The 20,049-nt window shown below is 43.2% G+C and overlaps 1 long non-coding RNA gene across 3 annotated transcripts in view; it reads right to left on the bottom strand.

Annotated features, from left to right (window-relative positions):
* LOC128340838 (uncharacterized) overlaps positions 1–7,185 on the bottom strand; it is a 101,872-nt gene extending 94,687 nt beyond the window's left edge. For all 3 annotated transcript variants that reach the window (XR_008314008.1, XR_008314014.1, XR_008314010.1), the window contains exon 1: positions 6,790–7,185. This is a non-coding gene — a long non-coding RNA (uncharacterized LOC128340838). The remainder of the gene's footprint in view (positions 1–6,789) is intronic.
* Between the last annotated feature and the right edge of the window lie 12,864 nt (positions 7,186–20,049).

The raw sequence follows: 20,049 nt of genomic DNA, 5'->3' as shown, positions 1-20,049 counted from the left end.
TGTACGCTCATTTAACAGAATGTCTAGTGATCCTATATCTTAAAGAAAGGAGTACCCATCTCAGAACACAGTAGGTTTCTCAAGGTAGGTTTCTACAGTAGCTTCTTCTCATAGTTTCTCACAGTAGGTTTCTCATACTATGAGAAAACATCATCACAACATCAAATGAATTGACTACACCCTTGCTCTAGGACATTTTATGATGCCTGGAAACATTTTATTCTTCATAAACAGGGAATGGCCCTAGACACTTCTGTGTCATGCCCACCAAGCATTTTTTTTACTTACACACACGTTTGGGGCCAAACTACATGTTATAACAGCAACTGAAGGTGGTGCAGGTGGGAAGAATACCGTACACCACATTTCCTGTGTCTTAGCAATATAGGGGGGTGAGGGGGAATTTGCAGGGAGAATCAGTGGATGGGAGGGAACTGCTTAACTTCTGCCCACCAATTTTACGTTGCACCAGGTCATGTTAATAAAAGGGTTTTTCCTTAACCAGGCTCCAAATGGGTTAGCTTAGTGGTGGGAAAATGGCCTCAAGGCAGGCCCCTCCATTATGGCTGTGCCTCCCCCCCACCACACAGAGTGAAAAACATGCAATTAAAGAGTAAAGTCTTGTATTCAGCCAACCCAAAGTTGTATTTTCCCTGTTTCTGTAATGCCTTTCTTTCAGATTTCAGCAGGGAGGGGGAGGAGAGATGAAAGAGTAGTCATTCCACTAACCAACCATGTTGGTTTCATTGCTTCTCTTCTCTCATACAATATGTATATGCAAATCACATGACAAGACTTCTTGCCTTCTTTGGGCAGCATCGCATTTCATGCAGGTCTGTCTTTTCTCAGCCCAGTGCACAGAAGCACTAACCAGGGGCTGTAATTCTTACAGGAAGCCCTCTGCTGTTCTTACTACTATAAAGTAAAGTGTGCCATCAAGACGATTTCGGCTCCTGGCATCCACAGAGCCCTGTGGTTTTCTTTTGGTAGCATACAAAAGGGGTTTACCGTTGTCTTCTCCAGTGCAGTATGAGAAGATGCCTTTCAGCATCTTCCTATATCGCTGCTGCCCTATATAGGTGTTTCCCATAGTCTGGGAAACATACCAGCGAGGATTCGAACCAGCAACCTTCTGCTTGTTAGTCAAGCATTTCCTTACTACTGTACCGGCCTAGAAAGTGCTGTGAGGTAGAACTGCTTGTATTTGCATCCCAGCGTGTGAGGGATGCCAAATGTTAAACAAAAAGGTTAGGCTGAGCATGCCCAGTTATTATGCAAAACGGCCTCCAGAAAGCTACTTAACAGCCCTTCTCCCCCATTTCAGGGACAGACATATTTTATTTTCTGTGGTTGGGGGATCTGGGATTGTGAGTACTCACTCTTTCATTACATGAAGTTGTTACTAAAGGGTGGAAGGGGAGAGGCGATATTGTTATGCTAGTGGTTATCAGGGGAAAGGAGTGATGTTTGTCAGTATATTGCCTTGTTTTTCTTTATGGACTCATTCTTATCCTTTCCAAACTGGTCCCTTAAAGATGCCTGTTGTACTTATCTAGTGGCAGGGCCCAAGCATTGTTGATTTGGACAGACTATATACTTGTAAGGTGGGGTCCCTTCCCCCCCCCATTCCAAATACATACCATCTCAGGAGTCATTAAATTATTATTATTTTTTTATTTTAATTCTTAAATTGCATTCTACACTGCCCCAATTATTTTGGATGTTTATTCTAATCCAGTATTATTATCCAGTCTCTGTTTTGATTTTTTATTTTTGATTTTTTTTTGTTCTCATGTACCAACATGGCTGCAAACCTTTTATAAATAGACAATTCAATTTAAAGCTTGATGTTTTTGGTCTGTTTCATTGCAAAATCATGGATTATCTCCCCCAAATCAATTTATCTTGCAAGTTTACACACAATAGCAAGGCGGTCCCTGTTCTTGTTCCTACAGTTTTTGGTGAGTGCTAGCCTACTGAAACTTCTTTCAGCTTCTGCTACAGTCATGGGCAGTGTGCATCAGATAATATAGCACTGTATATCTCTTGTTTTTGCAAGTCTTCTTCTGAATGTAATGGTAATGGTGATATTACATGACAACCATTTTAAAGCACTATATTGGACACACACAATGCATCTGGCAGCTTTTCTTCATCATCCACTGCCACATTCTCTATATTAAAATTATTTCCATCTTGCTTTTGTTCATCTAGTGTATTACTGATGCTACTATGAATATTTACATACTTCTTTTCAACAGAAGTTCTTAAAGTGGTTTACATCCAAAAGGGATCACAGTTTGTTGTAAACTGCCCAGAGATGTAAGTTTTGGGCAGTATAAAAATATGTTAAATAAATAAATAAAATAAAGATAAGGTAGGGATTGGAGTGATGCTGTGCTGGGATTGGATAGGGCAAGTTGTTCTCCCCTTGCTAAATATTAGTGAAGAAAACCACCACTTTAAAAGGTGCCCCTTTGTTCAGTTAGAAGGGTACTCAGCCAGACTGCAGAAAGGCCTTGTCTGATCTGAAAAACTGGAAGATGGGTGTCCTTTAGCTTTTCTCTGTTCACTTTGTTTTTTCTCCTGAAGTGACTGACTGCTTGGTTTTTATATTTATAGCCATGGCCAGACGTGTGTGGGTGTGAGAGAGAAATGTCCTTTCCAGGCACTAACCTTATCCCTGTTTGTTTCAGTTATTATCTGTGCAATGTGCAAACCACCAGGCCTAACTAATTATTCACTTTTGGGCCTCTAAATTCTGCCAGCAACACTGCGGCTTCCACTGTCCCTAGATCAATGTGGTTATATGGTGCTTTGTCCCTCCCCTTTCCCTCTATATGTCTAAAGAACTCTGATACTTGTAGTTCTTTAGAGAACATGTCACATAGGGAAGCAAACATCCCTCTGTCTCTTAAGCTGCAAATCCTAGAATTAACTGCACAGGCACATTCTCTCTGTTCTAGAGAAGGTTCCTGGGGTGACCAGCAACTCTCACTGCTCAGAATGTTGCAATGGAGATCCCATAGATAGTACATAACTTCCCATAATATCCTCTAGCACAGGAGTAGGCAACATTGGCTCTCCAGCTGTTGTTGAACTACAACCCCCATCATCAATTTATTGTGGTTGGCGATGATGGGAGTTGTAGTTCAACAACAGTTGGAGAGCCAAGGTTGTCCATCCCTTCTAGCATGCCCTACTATTTAGCCTTACCTTTTTTCCTCATAGTAATAAGGTTGCAACCTATGGTGGGCCACCCTTGATCTCCAGGTCCCAGTAAAGTGTACCCTTCATCCCTGCCCTCCCCTCCAATGCTTGGGCCATACCTGACGGTGAAAGAAAGGCACACTGTTTATGCTCTGTGGTTATATTTTCTGTGACCGAACTATGACATTCGAACCCGGTTCTGGTTGTAAGCCCTGGGTGTTCTTTACACAGGGCTTTTAGTTCGTTTCTCCCCCAGATTGGAATGTGTATATTCACATATTGGCCGGATTTACCCCGAAGTCCCAGCGAGCTATCAGGGAGCACTTCACACACAATTCGGGTTTTTCATTGCGCATTGAGAGTGTAGCCCGAAGTATCCAGGGTAAAAAAAAAATCAACATTTTGTGTCAGTTTTTGGGGGCAACTTCAAACTCACAGTAAACTTGTGGTAAAGCCTGCTGTGTGAAAAATGCCCTGGAGAGCCCTGACTCACCTATTTGTTGGATTACCTAAACACTGGTCGGCAGCCAGACTAAGTTACTCAGCAGTACTACATGGGAATTACTCTAAATGATAACTTAATTTCAGTAGAACTACTCAGGAATAATTTAGTCTAGATGTCAGCCACTGATATTACAGACAGATATAACTGCTGGTCTTTGTTTTTCCTGAAATGAGATTCTCAGAGCAAATTTTCCTAGAAGTAAGCTCTACTGAAATTAATGGGACTTACTTTTAGGTAGATATACATAGGACCATGTTTCTAATTTGTTGCTCTGACCCAAAATGCCTTAGCGTAATAATAATCTGAATTCTTGGAATAAGTTAATACTCTTGCTATCTTATCATTTTATTCTGAAATTGATTGATATCTTACGTAAATAGTCTTGGAGAGCTGCCTTGACAAAATCCTACATATATAGAAATGCTTTAAATAAATAAGGCATCATTTTGAATCTGCAAGATTTTTTCTCTCTGTCACTTTATGACTGAAACAGACTGCAGACTGGGCTAAATGCTATACCCTCTTCTAGAGATATCTGTATTCCTTTTTTTATTGCATCCAGTCTGAGGCAAGGTTGGTCCTATGGTTTTTGGTGCCCTAGGTGGACTTTGGTGCCCCCTCCCCCCAACTGAGAAGTGCTGAGCCCAGGCTTTAACTTGAGCCACACAGCCTGGTCATTCACTGGGTTGAATGACCAGCCCGTGTGGATTATCAGCAAATGACTAGTCCACGCTGATTTGGGGATACAGTGTGGGGGGGAGGGGAAGGTTGAGGTGCTCGGAGACCAACCAACACTCGCCTTTCTTCTATTGCCGCTGCCTAGTAGTGCAAGACTTGTGAGCCTCAGGGTCAATCAACCTCTCTTTCTCCCTGAAAGGCAGCTTTTAAGGGTGCTATGAGGTGCTTCCCTCTACAGCCAAACAGGCCCGACCGCAGCCAAGTCAACTGTTGCGTGCACCATTTCTTGTTTTGGGTCTTGTTTTTGGGTTGAGAAACCAGGATGGAGGCTGCAGGCTGAGCAGCTGCAACAGTAACAGAGTGGAGTGAGGCAGGGAGGGGGCAGGGACAGAGCTGAAGTGTGGGTGGGCGGGTGAGGGGAAGCAAGCCCGAGACCAGCTAGGAGGCAGGCCTTGCCTACTCAACATCCACCAAGGGAGCTATGGCATCCCCCCAATAATTGGTGCTCTAGATTGATCGCTTAGGTCTGATGTGAGGAAGGAGTTCTGTGAAACTCAAGCATCTCACAAACCACACTGTGAACTCTTGTTTTTATAAAGTATTGCTCTACTGCCCTTGTACTCTTCTCTTTTTCAGATACGTAAACTTACATGTTGTGTTTTTGTCCTCACTGCAGCTATTAATCATTTAATTACCTTTTCCAACTTGTAGTTGGGCTAGATAAATAATGGTACACATTGTATTATTCTACTCATGCAGAGGCCACAATACAGAGATGCTATTCTGGGGTTTTGGTGGCTATGATCTCTAGCTGGTTTGATGGTTTAGTAGTGAGGCACTCCACATATGTTCTCCCCAGGATAGTCTTAGGCACGTCTTGGTCTTTAAGAAGAATATAAACGATTTTTTGTTTCTGTATGTTGTTGTGCTTATCCTTAATAATAGCACCAACGTTGTTTCTTAACTTTATCTCAAACTGTAAAATGCCCAAGAATATCCTGGGGAGAAGTTAAATTTTACTTGCCAACAGCTAAAAAGGAAGTTAAAAAAAATACACATTAACACAACATTACTTGTAAGTTTCATTATTAACAAGACCACATTAGCATTGTTTGGGCTAATATTCACCTAAGGACCCAGGTTACTTTTTGTACACAACAAAACCAGCTGAGATATATATCGGTGTATTATTATTCATCAAGCTTCTTTGGACTGATGTAGTAGGTAGACTGTCTTGACAAACTCACAGTAATGTTTGCTGAGATAACAGGGAAGGAGGATTGCTCACAGGGGAGGGCTGATGGGTGTGTGAGTCTTTCTTAAGTCAGTAGCACAAAAAGAAACAAGCTCTTTGTTCTTCCCTCTTGAAACAAGACCTAGCTTTCTAAATGGCTTACCAAACTGCATGTATGCTGGGGACAGTGTGGTCAAACCAGCTAAATATGTATGATCATTGACTACAACACCCTGATGAGAAAAATCTTCCCTTCAGCACACCTGTACATGATGAAGGAATTGGGGAATAAAATCAAACCTGCCCTTGATCTTTGTTTCTATCCCCACCCACCCATGCACCCCGCATCCAGAACTTGCCCCTCCTCCAACTCAAGTGACTCACTGAGAAGGAGAGTTTGGCTAGAAACAGTCATGTGGTACACCGAAGGCCCAGTCTGAATGAATAACGAATGCCTACAACTAAAATCTGAGGGGACACTTTACATGTTGGGTTTGTCCCGGTTCCTGTGCGCACTGCCCTCTTCAAGAGTTTGTAAACAGCAGGCATGATGGAGGCCTGCTGTTTTAAGGCTGCAAGACCTGGTGAAGCATACTGTGAAAATAAGCAGCTGTGTGGAGAGTAGAGAAGACCCCAGTCCCCACTGTTTCTGTGCACCTTTGAGCCTTTCCCCTGCGTCCAATGCTACAATGTGTAGGCAGTTTCTATAGCTCTTAAAGTTGTTGAAACCTGCTCTTTTTTAAACCTCTGACCTCAGGGTCAGCATATATGTAGTTGTTTATTAAGCAGTGAGTTCTCTGACAGACAAGCTGCATCTGGGCTGGGCTGCCAGGCCTGCAGGGTCCTAGCAATGCAGAATGCAGCAACCTCCTAGTGTCTACACTTTTGAGATAGGTATGTCCAAAACTATAGAGGGGATTGTACCACATTTTTTAGATTATGAGCCCTACTGGGCCAGGGAAAAATCTTAATCTTATTTCTTTTTCTATGTAAACTGCTTTCTTAACTTTTTTTTGTTCAAAAGCGGATATATAAATATTTGTTATAATAACAACTAGCTTAACCCGCGCAGAGCATCTCTGTGTTAGTACTTGATTGCTCCCTTCACCCGAGTCCCCCTCACTCACAGCCCCCCTCACCTCAGAGATCTCTCCACTCTCACCTGAGCCGTGCTCCTGCTCCTCCTCCATTTGGTTGCTTCCATCCCCCTCATCCCTCTTGGTCGCGGCTGCAGTGTTGCTAGTGCCTATTGGCCAAGTTACAGCCCCCTATCCCCAGAGACCTCCCCAACCTCTCCTGAGCCCCGCTCCTGCTCTGCACAGGAGCAGCAGCGGTTGACCGGGCCCTTCCTTGCTGCTGCCGCCACCGCCGTTCCCCTCAGCCCACTGACAGGGCCAGGCCTGTCCCTTGCCTGCCTCCACCAATGGCCTCGGTAGCCCCAAACAGCAGCAGTGGTTGACTGGGCTCTTCCTTGCTGCTGAAGCCGCCACCATGGCTGCTCGTTCCCCTCAGGCTGCTGAGAGGCTTGGGTCCATCCCTCACCCATCCTTCTTTTTCCTCTCTTTCTCTCTTCTCCACTCGCTTTCCCCCTCTGTCTTTCTCCCCCTCCCCCTCCCCCTCTCTCTTCCGGAGTTAACAGATCTTGTTCATCTTGTTTCCTCATCTAATTCACACAATGGCAGCCCTCTTCTCCTGAAAGGGCTCTTTCCTCCCTCACGACCCTTCTCTTCTCAAACTCCTGCCCACTATCCTTTTTTATATATATATATATATATATATATATATATATATATATATATATATATATTCCTTTCCTCTACAATCAAGACCATCTTCCGAACAGTAACAGTTGCATTCAAACTGACTTAACCATCACAGGGTCCTCCTCCCTATCTGCATATGGAATCCCCACTGCCCAATCACCACAGTGCCACAGATTCCTCCTCCCTATCTGCATATGGAATTCCCACTGCCCAATCACCATGGTGCTTCTGCTCTCACAGGCTCCTCCCCCTATTTGCATATGGAATCCCCACTGCCCAATCAGGTGCTTCTGCTTGTGAACTCTTGCAAGAGCTGCCACGCATGGGATTAGCCACAGGTATGCCTTAGGGAATTTTATATATATATATATATATATATATATATATATATATATATATATATATAAAAATAATGGCCCACATTCTACACAACCCTCATGGACATATTTCTGGAAACAGAAAGGTCTTGTGCAGTGTGGAGAGAGAAGTTAAAATCACTACCCCGCCACACCCACTAGAGCAACTTCAGTTAAACCAAGGCTGCTCAACTTCAGCCCTCTTGCAGATGTCAGCCTACAACTCCCATAATCCACTGTGGCTGGGGATAATGGGAATTGTAGTCCAAAAATAGCTGTGGCTGGGGATAATGGGAATTGTCGTCCAAAAACAGCTGTGGGGCGGGGGCCTAAATTAAGCAGACCTGAGTTAAACTGATTTCCTTAGAACAGTGGCTCTCTCTATGGCAGTGGGTCCCAACCTGGGTTCCTCTCAGATGTTGCTGAACTACAACTCCCATAATTCCCAGCTACAATTTATTGTAGCAACATCTGGAGGAACCCAGGTTGGGAACCACTGCTCTATGGTATAGGGTTGGTCCAGTGTAACCCCAGTTATCATGGGTTTAAGCACATTCCTTAATCTAGTAGTTCAAACGGTTTCCAGAACAGCACTCTAGTATACAACAGGAGAACAAGTAAGTCTAGATAGCAGCTAGCAATAGCAATAGCAATAGCACTTACATTTATATACCGCTCTATAGCCAGAGCTCTCTAAGCGGTTTACAATGATTTTAGCATATTGCCCCCAACATTCTGGGTACTCATTTTACTGACCTCGGAAGGCTGGAAGGCTGAGTCAACCTTGAGCCCCTGGTCAGGATCGATCTTGCAACCTTCTGGTTACAGGGCGGCAGTTTTACCACTGCGCCACCAGGGGCTCTTACTTTGCCACCAGCTACTAGCAGAGAATGCAGGGCCAAGAAGCTGGAAAGGAGACCAATGGCAAAGTCAACTTAGTTGCCAGATTATTCAGGGCCAAAAGATGATGAGACTCGCATAGTTTAAATATGGCTTCATTCCCACTGGAATGGCAATCTAAAAGGCTGAAGGCTAGTTCAGGATTTTCAGTTTTTACCTGATTATCTTGAAAAGCAGAATGGGTCAACCATGCGGATGGAGCAAAAGCCTCTGCTCTGTCTACGGACATGAAGGACACCAATTTCAACTTTCCTCCTGGCACTTGATACATGCTGTTGTTAAAGGCACAGAGACTAATGTTGGTCCAGGGATTAGTTAACTTAACTTAAAACTTAAAATATCATTATAAGGAGGGAAACACACTTGTATTTTAGGTCATCTGACTATTTCATCCTAATTATAATTGCCCTACAACCCAGAGATGTAATTAAATACAATAAACTTTGCATAATGTATTTTTTTTTCTTTCTCCTCAGGCTAAATAATGTATTTATTTCTCCTTTCAACAGAACAACTGGGAATATTTTCTGGAAGTCAACAGCCTTCCTCCTCTTGGCTAGCTCTGGGTATAAGACAATGGACTACAGAGGTTTTTTCTGGTTTTGTCTAGTATGCCGCTTATCGGCTGCAGTGAAATTTGTCGGCTACAGTGAAATCTGGGACAGCTGCAACTTGGGTTAGAAAAGAAAAGGAACTGTACAAGTGTGACTGCTGAAGCAGCACTCTGCCTGAAGAAGTGGTGTATTTAGTCAATGCCACAAGCTCCACGCCCTTCACCACCAGTCAAGCCTCAGCTCGAGCGCAGAAACAAAATAAACCAGTAAGAGGAAATGTGTGGTTAAAAACACACAGGAGGACATACAGTTCTGTACAGGTTTTTGGGGGCCTTGTGATGCTGTGTTATATGGGAAGGAGGGTGAGGTTAACCTGTGGGAACAGGGCATGCTAGAGCAAGCAAATGTTTGTACCATGTGGTGACATGCCCCACCTGGCAATGATGCACTGTTACATGCTGCAAATAGAACAAACCTATTCAGGCTGTCAGCAGTTGCATATAGGGTACACTTCTCCAAACGACCTTTTTCCTCTTCCCACCTCCCTTCCTTGCTGTCTTGCCCTTTCTTTTCTTCCTATCCTCTGATTCCCACCCTCCTCAGATCATTATACGTTGGAAGTTAGAAGAAGGGTTCTGCTGCTTGATTATTATTCATATTTGAGATTGATGGAGTGAATAAGAAGAAGTGTGGACCCGCCACAAAATGTTGCAGTATATTCCTGGGGTGCATGTGTTACCTGAGCCTATGTCTGTGCATGGTAAACCTTCTAGGCACCTTTCACCCTCAAAAGTAGAAAGGGTTGTGACTACTTTGAGGGACTATTCTTTAAAATTACAAATTTCTCCCTTTGTTTTTGTTCAAAACCCTCACCCCCCCGACCAATACGTTCCATTAATTCTGCTCATATGGTTATCTATTAACTGTCCTCTGAGTCCACATACATTCTGCTCCATTGAATTACACTGCAGCAAGATTTGGGGGTGGGGGTGGGGGTTGGCCCCCTTAGGTTATTTATTCTTCAGAATTTTGTGAAATCAAAGTATACCTTCCTCTTGCTTGCAGGTGCGGAGGCTATGCTTCCATGAGGATCATAATATTTCCAGCTCTTTCAGAAATAGAGAATAACTAGCTGGGCCGGGCTCAGAGCATCTGAGCCTCTAGTTCTCTGCCTGCCCACCACTGCCATCATTTTCTTCCCCGCCCTCCACCACTGCCGTTGCCTTCCCCCACCTGCCCGTTGATGTTTTCTCCCCCCACTATCTTTCCTGCCTCGCCTGCAAGCCTATTCACTGGCAGCAGCGCTTCCCTCTCCCCCTGCTGGCAGCTTGCTCGCAAACTCTCGCGAGAGCTGCCACACAAGATTAGCAACAGGTACACCTTAGAGAAATAGATAGATAGATAGATAGATAGATAGATAGATAGATAGATAGAGGCCCACATACCATACATCCCTCCACAGGTGGTTTCCATACAGCCTGCGCTGCTGAAGCATTTTTTTTTAAAGCAGAAGTGCTGTTTCCCAAATGCTAAAATTGTGCAAACACAGTTGTGTGACATTATGGTCATTATTTCCAATGGCTGTAGCATTGCACTATTGCGTTTGCACAATTGTAGGCATTTGTAGAAGAGGGTTTTTTTGTAATTATTATCTTGATTTTTTTTTAATACCTGCAGTAGTGTGGGTGGTGTGGAAACTGCTGAGGGACATTGCATGGTATGTAGGCCAATATAACTGAAAATATAATATAATTGAAAATATACATACTTTTAACATTTATGGCAGATAAGAGTTATTTTAATTAATTTTTAAAATTAAACCCTGCGTTTCCCCTTCTAGTAAGGAGGTGCCCAATATGACTAACAATCCTGTAAAACAATATAATAAAAATAATTAAGCCATCACCAGACAAGAACACAGTGATAAGTTCAAATCAAAACTAATCACAAAGACCAGCAAAAAACAAATATATTTACTTTACCTTATTATGAGAACAACGTTGATTCATATGTATATCAGTTGATATTCCAGCACTCAGTTAGGAGTTTTGTGGCACCTTCAAGACTAACAGACTTATTGTGACAAAAGCCTTCATATACTAGAACCCACTTTGCCAGATACACAAAGGGTTCTACAGCTGGGAGATTATAACATGTGGGTATAAAGGGGGGAAAGACCTAAAGAGTGAGACTAAAGTAACATGAAATGCAGGCAGCCTGTAACATTTCTGTGCAGCGCCCAAATGGGTGCAAGATAAGAACACAGTGACCTATTTACACCAGCAGTCACAACAGCACATTGTCTAATTTAACACCTGCAGTGAAAAACAAACCCACAGTTCCGATTAAGTCCAGCCTCAGTATAATTTGCTGATAAATCCTAGTCTAGCAATTTCACACTGAAGATTACATAAAAACAGCCCTTCTGGATCAGGCACAAGGCCCATCTAGTCCAGCATCCTGTTTCACACAGTGGCCCACCGGATGCCTCTGGGGAGCCCACAGGCAAGAGGTCTGTGCATGCCCTCTCTCCTGCTGTTGCTCCCCTGCAACTGGTATTGAAAGGCATCGTGATTCTGAGGCTGGAGGTGGCCCACAGTCATCAGACTAGTAGCCATTGATAGGCCTGTCCACCATTCATTTGTCTAAGCCCCGTTTAAAGCCATCCAAGCTGGTGGCCATCACCACATCCCATGGCAAATAATTTCATAGATTAATTATGTGCTGTGTGAAAAAATATTTCCTGTTGTCAGTCCTAAATTTCCCGACCTTCAGTTTCATAGGGTGACCCATAGTCACTTCCCTTGAAAGGAGAAAAATTTCTCTCTGTCCACCCTCTCCAATCCATACATAATTTTATATACCTCTATCATGTCTCCCCTTAGTTGTCTCTTCCAAGGTAAAGAGCCCTAGATGCTATAGCCTAGCCTCATAAGGAAGGTGTTCCAGGCCCCTGATAATTTTGGTTGCCCTCTTCTGCACCTTTTCCAGTTCTAAGATTCCCTTAGAAGGTTTATTTATTGAAGTCTGGTGACTTTGAGGTTAGCAGCAAAGTTCAGAATGGACTCTAGTTCATTAAACTTTATGCCACAGTAAACCTGTTAACTTTTAAGGTACTCTTTAACGTTTTTGCTGCAACAGACTAAGATGGTAACCCTTAAGTATTTGTCATTCAGTAAGGCTCTCCATACGAGCAGTGTGGAGAGCCTTAGAGGGTTCTTTGGGGAGGGAGGGCTTGGCCTGCTCTCTTCGCAGACGAGCAGAGAGCCCTCCTTGGATGGCCCGGAAATCCCAGAATGCCCTGCATGAGTGCACGGGGCATCCTGGGGAGACCCCTGATGCTGGGAGGCTTGTTTTAGCCTCCCGGTTGGGGGTCTCCTTGTGAGTCGCTGCAGCACGGAGCTGTGCTGTGGCGACTCACGATCACAGAAACAGAGTTAGTGGAGTGCTCCCTCTGCTAGCCTTGTTTTAGGGGAGGGGTATTTAGGTGAGCCGCTTGAACCACCAGGCTTGCTTGCAAGCCCTTGAAAGTGGGATGGGGTCCCTTAGCCTGCTTTAGAGAGGTCGTGAGAATAGCCTCAGTAACTCATTGTGTAAATTGCCTCAGCTGAAAAAATTGTCTGATGTGGTGTGAAAGCTCTGTCTCTGGTGTTCAGGCAAGGATAGCTGTTTCACACACATAAGACATTCCTTGATGTAATGCTCACTGAGTGGTGTGAATCCCTGCAAACTGGGTAAAGAGGCGCTTTGTTCTCTTATATTTAGCAGGAGGAGAGGAACCATCCCTATTAATTCCAATATAGTAGCTGACATCCAAACTAAATTACTCGATGGAAGTCCTATTGAGATTAAGTTCTGTACAGCTTTTTCCTAAGTGCATTAGAAAACATTTGCAATCATGAACACTGACAGTGGTCTTCTGAATGATTCAGACACAAACCACTGACCTCTAGATTATCTTCATTCAGTTTCTGAGCAGAGCTGTTACTTATTTTTTTAAAAACAGCTTTTATATCTATCTCTTATTTTATATCTATCTCTTAATTTATTTCATTATTCAGAACTAAAATAAAGTTGTAATGTGCCCTCGAGTTGTTGTCGACTCCTGGCGACAACAAAGCCATGCGATCTTCTTTGGTAGAATACAGGAGGAGTTTACCATTGCCTCCTCCCGCGCTGTGTGAAATGATGCCTTTCAGCACCTTCCTATATTGTTGCTGCCCGATCTAAGTGACCAGCGGGGATTCGAACCAACAACCTCTTGCTGGCTAGGCAAGTCATTTCCCTGCTGCGCCATTAGGTGGCCCTTCAGAACTAGCAGGGGCACAACAAAGGGAGGGCAATGAAGGCCATTACTGGGAGTGCAAGGATTTTACTATATGTAACTATAAAAGGGGCTGTGAATTATTTGTGATAGTGAAAAATGCCATCTCGGAGAGACCACGTTACTCCTCTGTTGATGGAGCTACACTGGCTGCCAATAGGTTTCTGGGCAAAATACTAAGTGCTAGTTATAACTTACAAAGCCATAAACAGCTTAGGCCCTGGGTATTTAAGAGAACGTCTTTTTTGCTAAGTGCCCCACCGCCCATTGAGGTCACTTGAGGAGGTCTGTCTCCAGTTGCCGCCAACTCATTTGGTGGCTACACGGAGACGGGCCTTCTCAGCTGCTGCCCCAAGATTGTGGAATGCGCTGCCTACTAAGATACGAGCCTCCCCATCTCTGGCAATTTTTAAGAAACTTCTGAAAACACATCTCTTCAACCAAGCTTTCTTAGCTTTTTGAAACTTGTTTTTAAATTGTTTTGGCTATTTAATTGGTGTTTTATGATGTTTTAATTGTTAATTATTATTTTATGCAGTTTTATAATTTCTGTTTTAATTGTTAATGATTTTAATGATGTTTTAATGTAAACCGCCCTGAGCCTTTTGGAAGGGCAGTATAAATTTTTAAATAATAAATAATAAATAAAATAAGTTGGTATCTTTATTTTGAGCATCAACAGATCTGTCAAGAAGTTTTAATCACCATTTGCTGTAAGCTAAATTAATTTATTTGGCAAGCAAAGTAATAGAAAAAATAAATAAAAGAATGCTTCAACCGTGCTATTAAAAGGCAGCAACCATCCAGAGAAACTTCTAAAGAAGAAGAATCTTTCTGCTCTCCTGACTTGCTTAGAAGTTTTACACATTCAGAAAAAGTGTTTGGATTGGGCTGACTCCAGTTTTCAGGGGACCCTTGGCAAACTGCCCTCCACAGGCCCCCTCCTAACCAGCTGGGCCCTCAGAGACTGGCTCTGCCACCACCACATGAAGGCTATGGCCACAGAGGTGGTTTTGGAATCAGCAGTGGGCCCTCAGCAGCAGCCTAAAAATGCCAACCCCAAACACTGGTCCTGTGTATGGTACAGCCCTCTTGAGACTGTCCCATATCAGAATGCAGGTGGGGAGAGGAAATCAGATGTTTGAATGGTTCCCCACATTAAAACAAAAATATCTCAGCACGTGGACAATTAGTCAATTAGAGAAGGCTATGGTAGAACTCCCCACCTCCACAACATACTCGCTTACGATAGGAAGGCTGCACTGGCTCCCTGTCTGTTTCCGGGTCCAATTCAAAGTTCTAGTGTTAATATTTAAAGTCCTAAATGGCTTGGCACCAGGTTACTTGAGAGAGCACCTTTCCCCATATGTCCCAACCCGGTCCTTAAGATCTTCTTCAGAGGACCTCCTCCAAGTGCCCAGCCAAAGGAGGTGAGGTGGGTGGCTACGAGGGAGAGGGCCTTTTTGGTGGTTGCACCCCGTTTATGGGATTGCCTCCCCAGTGAGGTTCACCTGGTTTCATCACTTTGTTCTTTTAGACACCGGGTGAAGATCTTTGTTCACTCAGGCCTTTTAAATTTTAATCTTTTTTTTTAATGTCTTTAAAATAGTTTTATATTGTATTTTGTATTTTCTCCCCCCACTTTTTTTAGGTCTGTTATGGTTTAATCTGTTGTGTGCTTTTATCTCATGTTTTAATGTTGTGTTGTAAGCCACCCAGAGAACAATTTGTTATAGGGCGACCAACAAATTATTAAGGGAGTTTTACACTGGTAGAGCCAAATTTAACACCAGGTTACTTTAAGAACAACTTCCTCCCATTTGCACTTGCCTGAGTATGTGTGTATTTAAATACACACATTTAAGTGTGTGTGTGTGTGTGTGTGTGTGTGTGTGCGCACATACACACATTTAAAAGTTACAGTTACGAGACAGGCTACTCCAGTCACTGGCTCACATTCACAGTAAGTTACTCATAAGTAGTCTTAATGAAATTAATGGGACAGATTTTATGGGAGTACTCATGAGTGTGTACACACACACAAGAGTACACACATACACTAAAAATCTCTGAGTTGAAGGTTTGTGACAGAAGGGGTACAACTTGTTACAGGATGGGACAGGACCCCTTGTGCTAAAAGAAATACCTTAAAATGCAAGGGAATCAAGAACATTTAAAAATAACTTGGTTTTCTTTGGTATTCCATATGTTGATGTCTTCCGCAGAAAGCACAATTTTGGACTGAATAGCACCAGTATTCTGATGGCTTCAGTTCTTACATCCTTACTCTGTGAATCAGCTTTGGCATCTCTTGAGCTTAACCACCCCGAGTTTCATTGTGGAAATATTTCCTGTGGACATGAGATTGAAGAGAATGGGGGTCAGGGCTTCTAAATCACATTCCTAGGTCTTTTGCTGACTCATTAGACATCTTAGGTCAAGTAATTTAATTGAAAAGAGGACTTGTTTATAGTTGCCTATCTCCAGTGAGTTCTAAAGTAATTAACATTTGCAAAGTGCTTCCAGTGCTGCCAATTAAAGGGATCCTGTAGAAATATGATGTGCTGCTTGATTAAAGCAGGCATAAATCCACCTTGCTCCTCTTTGTCTGTTTCTGGAAGTAGATCATGAACCAGCAAGAGAGGGCACACAAATGGTTAAGCCTTCCAAATATCTGTGTAAGAGGCAATCAAAACTTTGGTATGTTTGTACCTTACTCTTAATGCTGTATTCTGGTTCAGTGGCAAAGCACGCTGTGGAGAAGAGACAGTGCAACCCAGCAGAGAAAATGTGTATCTTTGACCTGTATTTCATTCCCAGCAGGAAACAAAAATGATTGCTCTCACAGCTTTGCTGAAGAATGCTGAGAGGGATTGTGAAGCACTTTTAAACTTGAAAGTGCTATAACAAAAACAAGAGAGCCAGTGTGGTATAGTGGTTAGGGTATTCAACTAGGAGATGGGAAACCTGGGTTCAAATCCCCATTCAGCCATGCAACTTGCTGTGTGGCTCTGGGCCAGCCACATCTCCCAGCATAACCTATTTCACAGTATTGTTGTGAGGATAAATATAACTGTGGGCTTCTTGGAGGAAAAGTGGGATGTAAATAAATAAATTTTAAATCCCAATAATTTTTATAGTAAAGCGTTTACAGCTCTGTTAATAACAACAAATTATGCTAGCATTCAAGAACCCAGACTTCACTGCTTCCATTTATTTTTCCACCACTTTAGAAAGTAGAGATGTACAATTTCTGTGGCAATTCTGAAGATGGCAGCCAGGTGTCAAACACACAGTTGAAAAATCTGAAGACAGTTAAGTGGAGGTTTCACTTCTGCCTGTTGAGCAAGAGCATGATGGTAAGGAATATGAAATGAAACTATTTTTAAAGGATTAATCTGTAGCAAGTATCAAAATAGCAAAATATCCCATGTTCATCCTTAGAATTCCTATAAAGCAGCAGTTTTGATTGAAACTGTTTGAGAGAGTCTCTGATCAGGAATCAAAGTGTAGCGATTGGGAGAAGAAAGCCTGAAAATGAAATTGTGGAATTCAAACTATTTGCAATGCAACGTAATCATTTCAGTCCAAACCAACTCAGGCTGGCCCATAAAACAGCAACAGCAGCAAATAGGAGTTCTGTTATACCCATGAGGAAACATAATAAACCACATCACGCCTGGCAGCAACCGACCCAGAGTCCTGCTTCCTCCCTCATTATTGCAGAACTGTGTTCCTTAACGCCTTTGGGTATGTATAAAAATTGTAGTGGGTTACTTTTGAACCCCCTTTGGTTGAGGGGGGCTATAAATCAACAGCAGCTCAGCCCTAAGCATTCAAAGCACAGCAGGTATTCATTTAAGATGTTTTAAAGACCTTTTTAAAGCAGAGGTTGTCTAGGGAATAAGTGTAGGCTTTTGTAGAGACCAGACACAGTTTAGCCAACCAGACAGTTACAGGATCAAGAACACGTTTAACAGTACTGGGCAATTCCATTCTGTAATGATCTGGTTTAGAGCAGGCCTTTAAAATGTAGCTGACTTGCAGCAGCAAGTAAGAACAAAACATGTGAGAGGACCAGAGTTCCTCTTATGAATCCCCAATGTTGCCTTAGTGATGGTCATGGATGGGCTAAGCCAGTGTTTCTTCTTTCTGTTGCTGCTGTGGTGGAGCACATGCTTTGCATGCAAAAGGTCCCAAGTTCAACCCAATCACTGGAATCTCCAAGCAGGGTGGCTGGGAAAGACCCCTGCCTCGAATCCCGGCGATCTGCTGCCAGCGTAGATAAATACTGAGCTAGATGGACCCATGGCCTAAGTAAGTATAAATCAGCTTCCTATGTTTATGGCACAGAAGATGATCATCCAGATAATCCTATTTTCAGGCTCGTTCATTGAGTGTTCTGGATAATCCTTGCACTTGAATATATTGCCATACATTCTATACATACTGAGAGCCAGCATAATGTAGTGACTAGTGCTGGACTAGGACCAGGGAGACCTGAGTTCAGATCTCTGTTCAGCCTTGAAGCTCACTGGCCAGTCATTTATTATCTCTCAGCCTAATGTACCTTACAGGGTTGTTCTGAAGATAAGCAGAACAATGTACACCACTCTGGGATCCTTGGAGGAAGAGCAGGATAGAAATGTATGAATAAATACATAATGCCACTTCAAAGCGGGTAGGGAGAAGAGAAATGCATTTTCTTCTAGATGAAGAGAGGAAGGAAAATGCATTTCTCCTAGGAGAAGCCATTTACTGTGGCAAAACCTGGAAGCACATGCTGCTTTTGCTTTGTTGTAAACTGCCCAGAGACGTAAGTTTTGGGCAGTATAAAAATATGACTGACAAACAGGAAATGAGGGCTGGATTCAGGAGCAGGCAAGGTATACATTATCATAGGCAGATGTGTGCAGAAAGCACCCAGAGGAAAGAACTTCACATGCCCTTGTTTAGACACTCTCCATACAAATGGCCTACAAGGAATATTTCCCTATCTGTTGATAGCATAAGTGTCTAGTCTGCCATCTCTGCCTGCAGCCCCTGGCAGGGGAGCCCCTAACAGGAACAGCACTAATTCAACTAGGCCAATCAAGAGACCGAGTACTGTCATTTATTCTTTGTAATCAGAATGCCACATTCTACTCCTGATTTGCATCTGCCCAGTTACCTGCCATCATACCAAGGCCTCCTTGTAGCTACTGTCTGGAGAGTTTATCCAAGACCACTACTACCCTCAACATCTATCAAGTACTCTTAGATTCTCTTGGACTCAGTCCCTCCAGACACACCCCTCCACCCCTTTCAAAAGACCCAAGTGTTATAGCTTGTTACCACAAGTTGCACTGTAGCCATCTTGCAAAGAATGGTCAATTTCCTAACCTGATCCTAAAATAGTATGGCAGGGGCCATTGTGGCTGGGGACAATGGGAGCTGTAGTCCAGGGACTCACATTTGTTTGAGAACCCCTCCCAGCTACCTAATTCATTGGTTCTCACATTTTGTTGAGAGAAGGGCCTTTTCCAGGGAGTTTTGTCCTCCCCCACCCAACTATGAGCTGCCCAGACATAGATGATATTTTTGGAAACCCGAGTTTCTTGCAGTACACTTCCCTTTTGATATCAGAGGAAAGCAGCAGGAAGATAACCATGGTGTGATACTGGGCAGGTCAAGAGGAACCCACCATGTCAATAACTTGGTAACTATACATTCCTTACAAAGTTCCTGCTCACAACCAATTAGAATTTTTGCACTTAAATATGAAACAGCTTCATATTAGAACCCTGCAGCCTCTTACTGTTCAGCTCATCACCATAGGGGAAGTGAGCTAAGCCAACCACTGCACAACTCCCCAGCACTGGTTGCCTCCTTAGGGCCACATTATTATAGTGCAATCATGTTTTCCTTGATTCTATTCTCCATAAGCACCTTTGCCTATCTACTTCCTTCCTGCCAGTAGTGCATAGACCTGCAGTCGATGCATATCCCTAGGCATGATGGAAGGGCTCGCCTTAGTCCAGGGCTCAGCAAACCTGGCCCTCCAGATGTTGGACAACTCTCATCATCTTCAGCCACAATGTTACTACTCCTGCCTTACCACTTTTTACTCAGATCCTTACCTTTTATCCCACAGCTTAATCTCTCATTTCTTTTCACTATTCTGATTAGTCCATTAGCCATTTCCCCAGCACTCCTGCTCATCAATAGCACTGGCTCTTCTGTCTTTCTAGTTATGATTTTGCAGCACTCTAAGTTAGCTCCTTTCCTTACCTAGGAATCTTTGCTGCCCTTTTCCTCAGACTCTCGTCTCCACTTAGATTTCTCCACACTCGTGTCCTCTTCCTTCCACCATCCTGCCTTTAGTCTCCAGTGGTTTTCAGACCCCAGCCAAACCCCTCCTCCAGTTTTTCTTCTGGGTCTCAAGGCCTGAGTGAGGTTTTGATCTCTGCCAAATGGATTTCCCCACTTCATTCACAAGATCTAGACTGCAAACATTCTGCTGCTAGTAGCTTACTTCTCTCAACA

The sequence above is a fragment of the Hemicordylus capensis genome, chromosome 1, assembly GCF_027244095.1.
Source record: "Hemicordylus capensis ecotype Gifberg chromosome 1, rHemCap1.1.pri, whole genome shotgun sequence".
NCBI classification, from domain to species: domain Eukaryota; kingdom Metazoa; phylum Chordata; class Lepidosauria; order Squamata; family Cordylidae; genus Hemicordylus; species Hemicordylus capensis.
The sequence above is the reverse complement of the archived record's forward strand: the minus strand, read 5'-3'. Positions and strand labels throughout refer to the sequence as shown.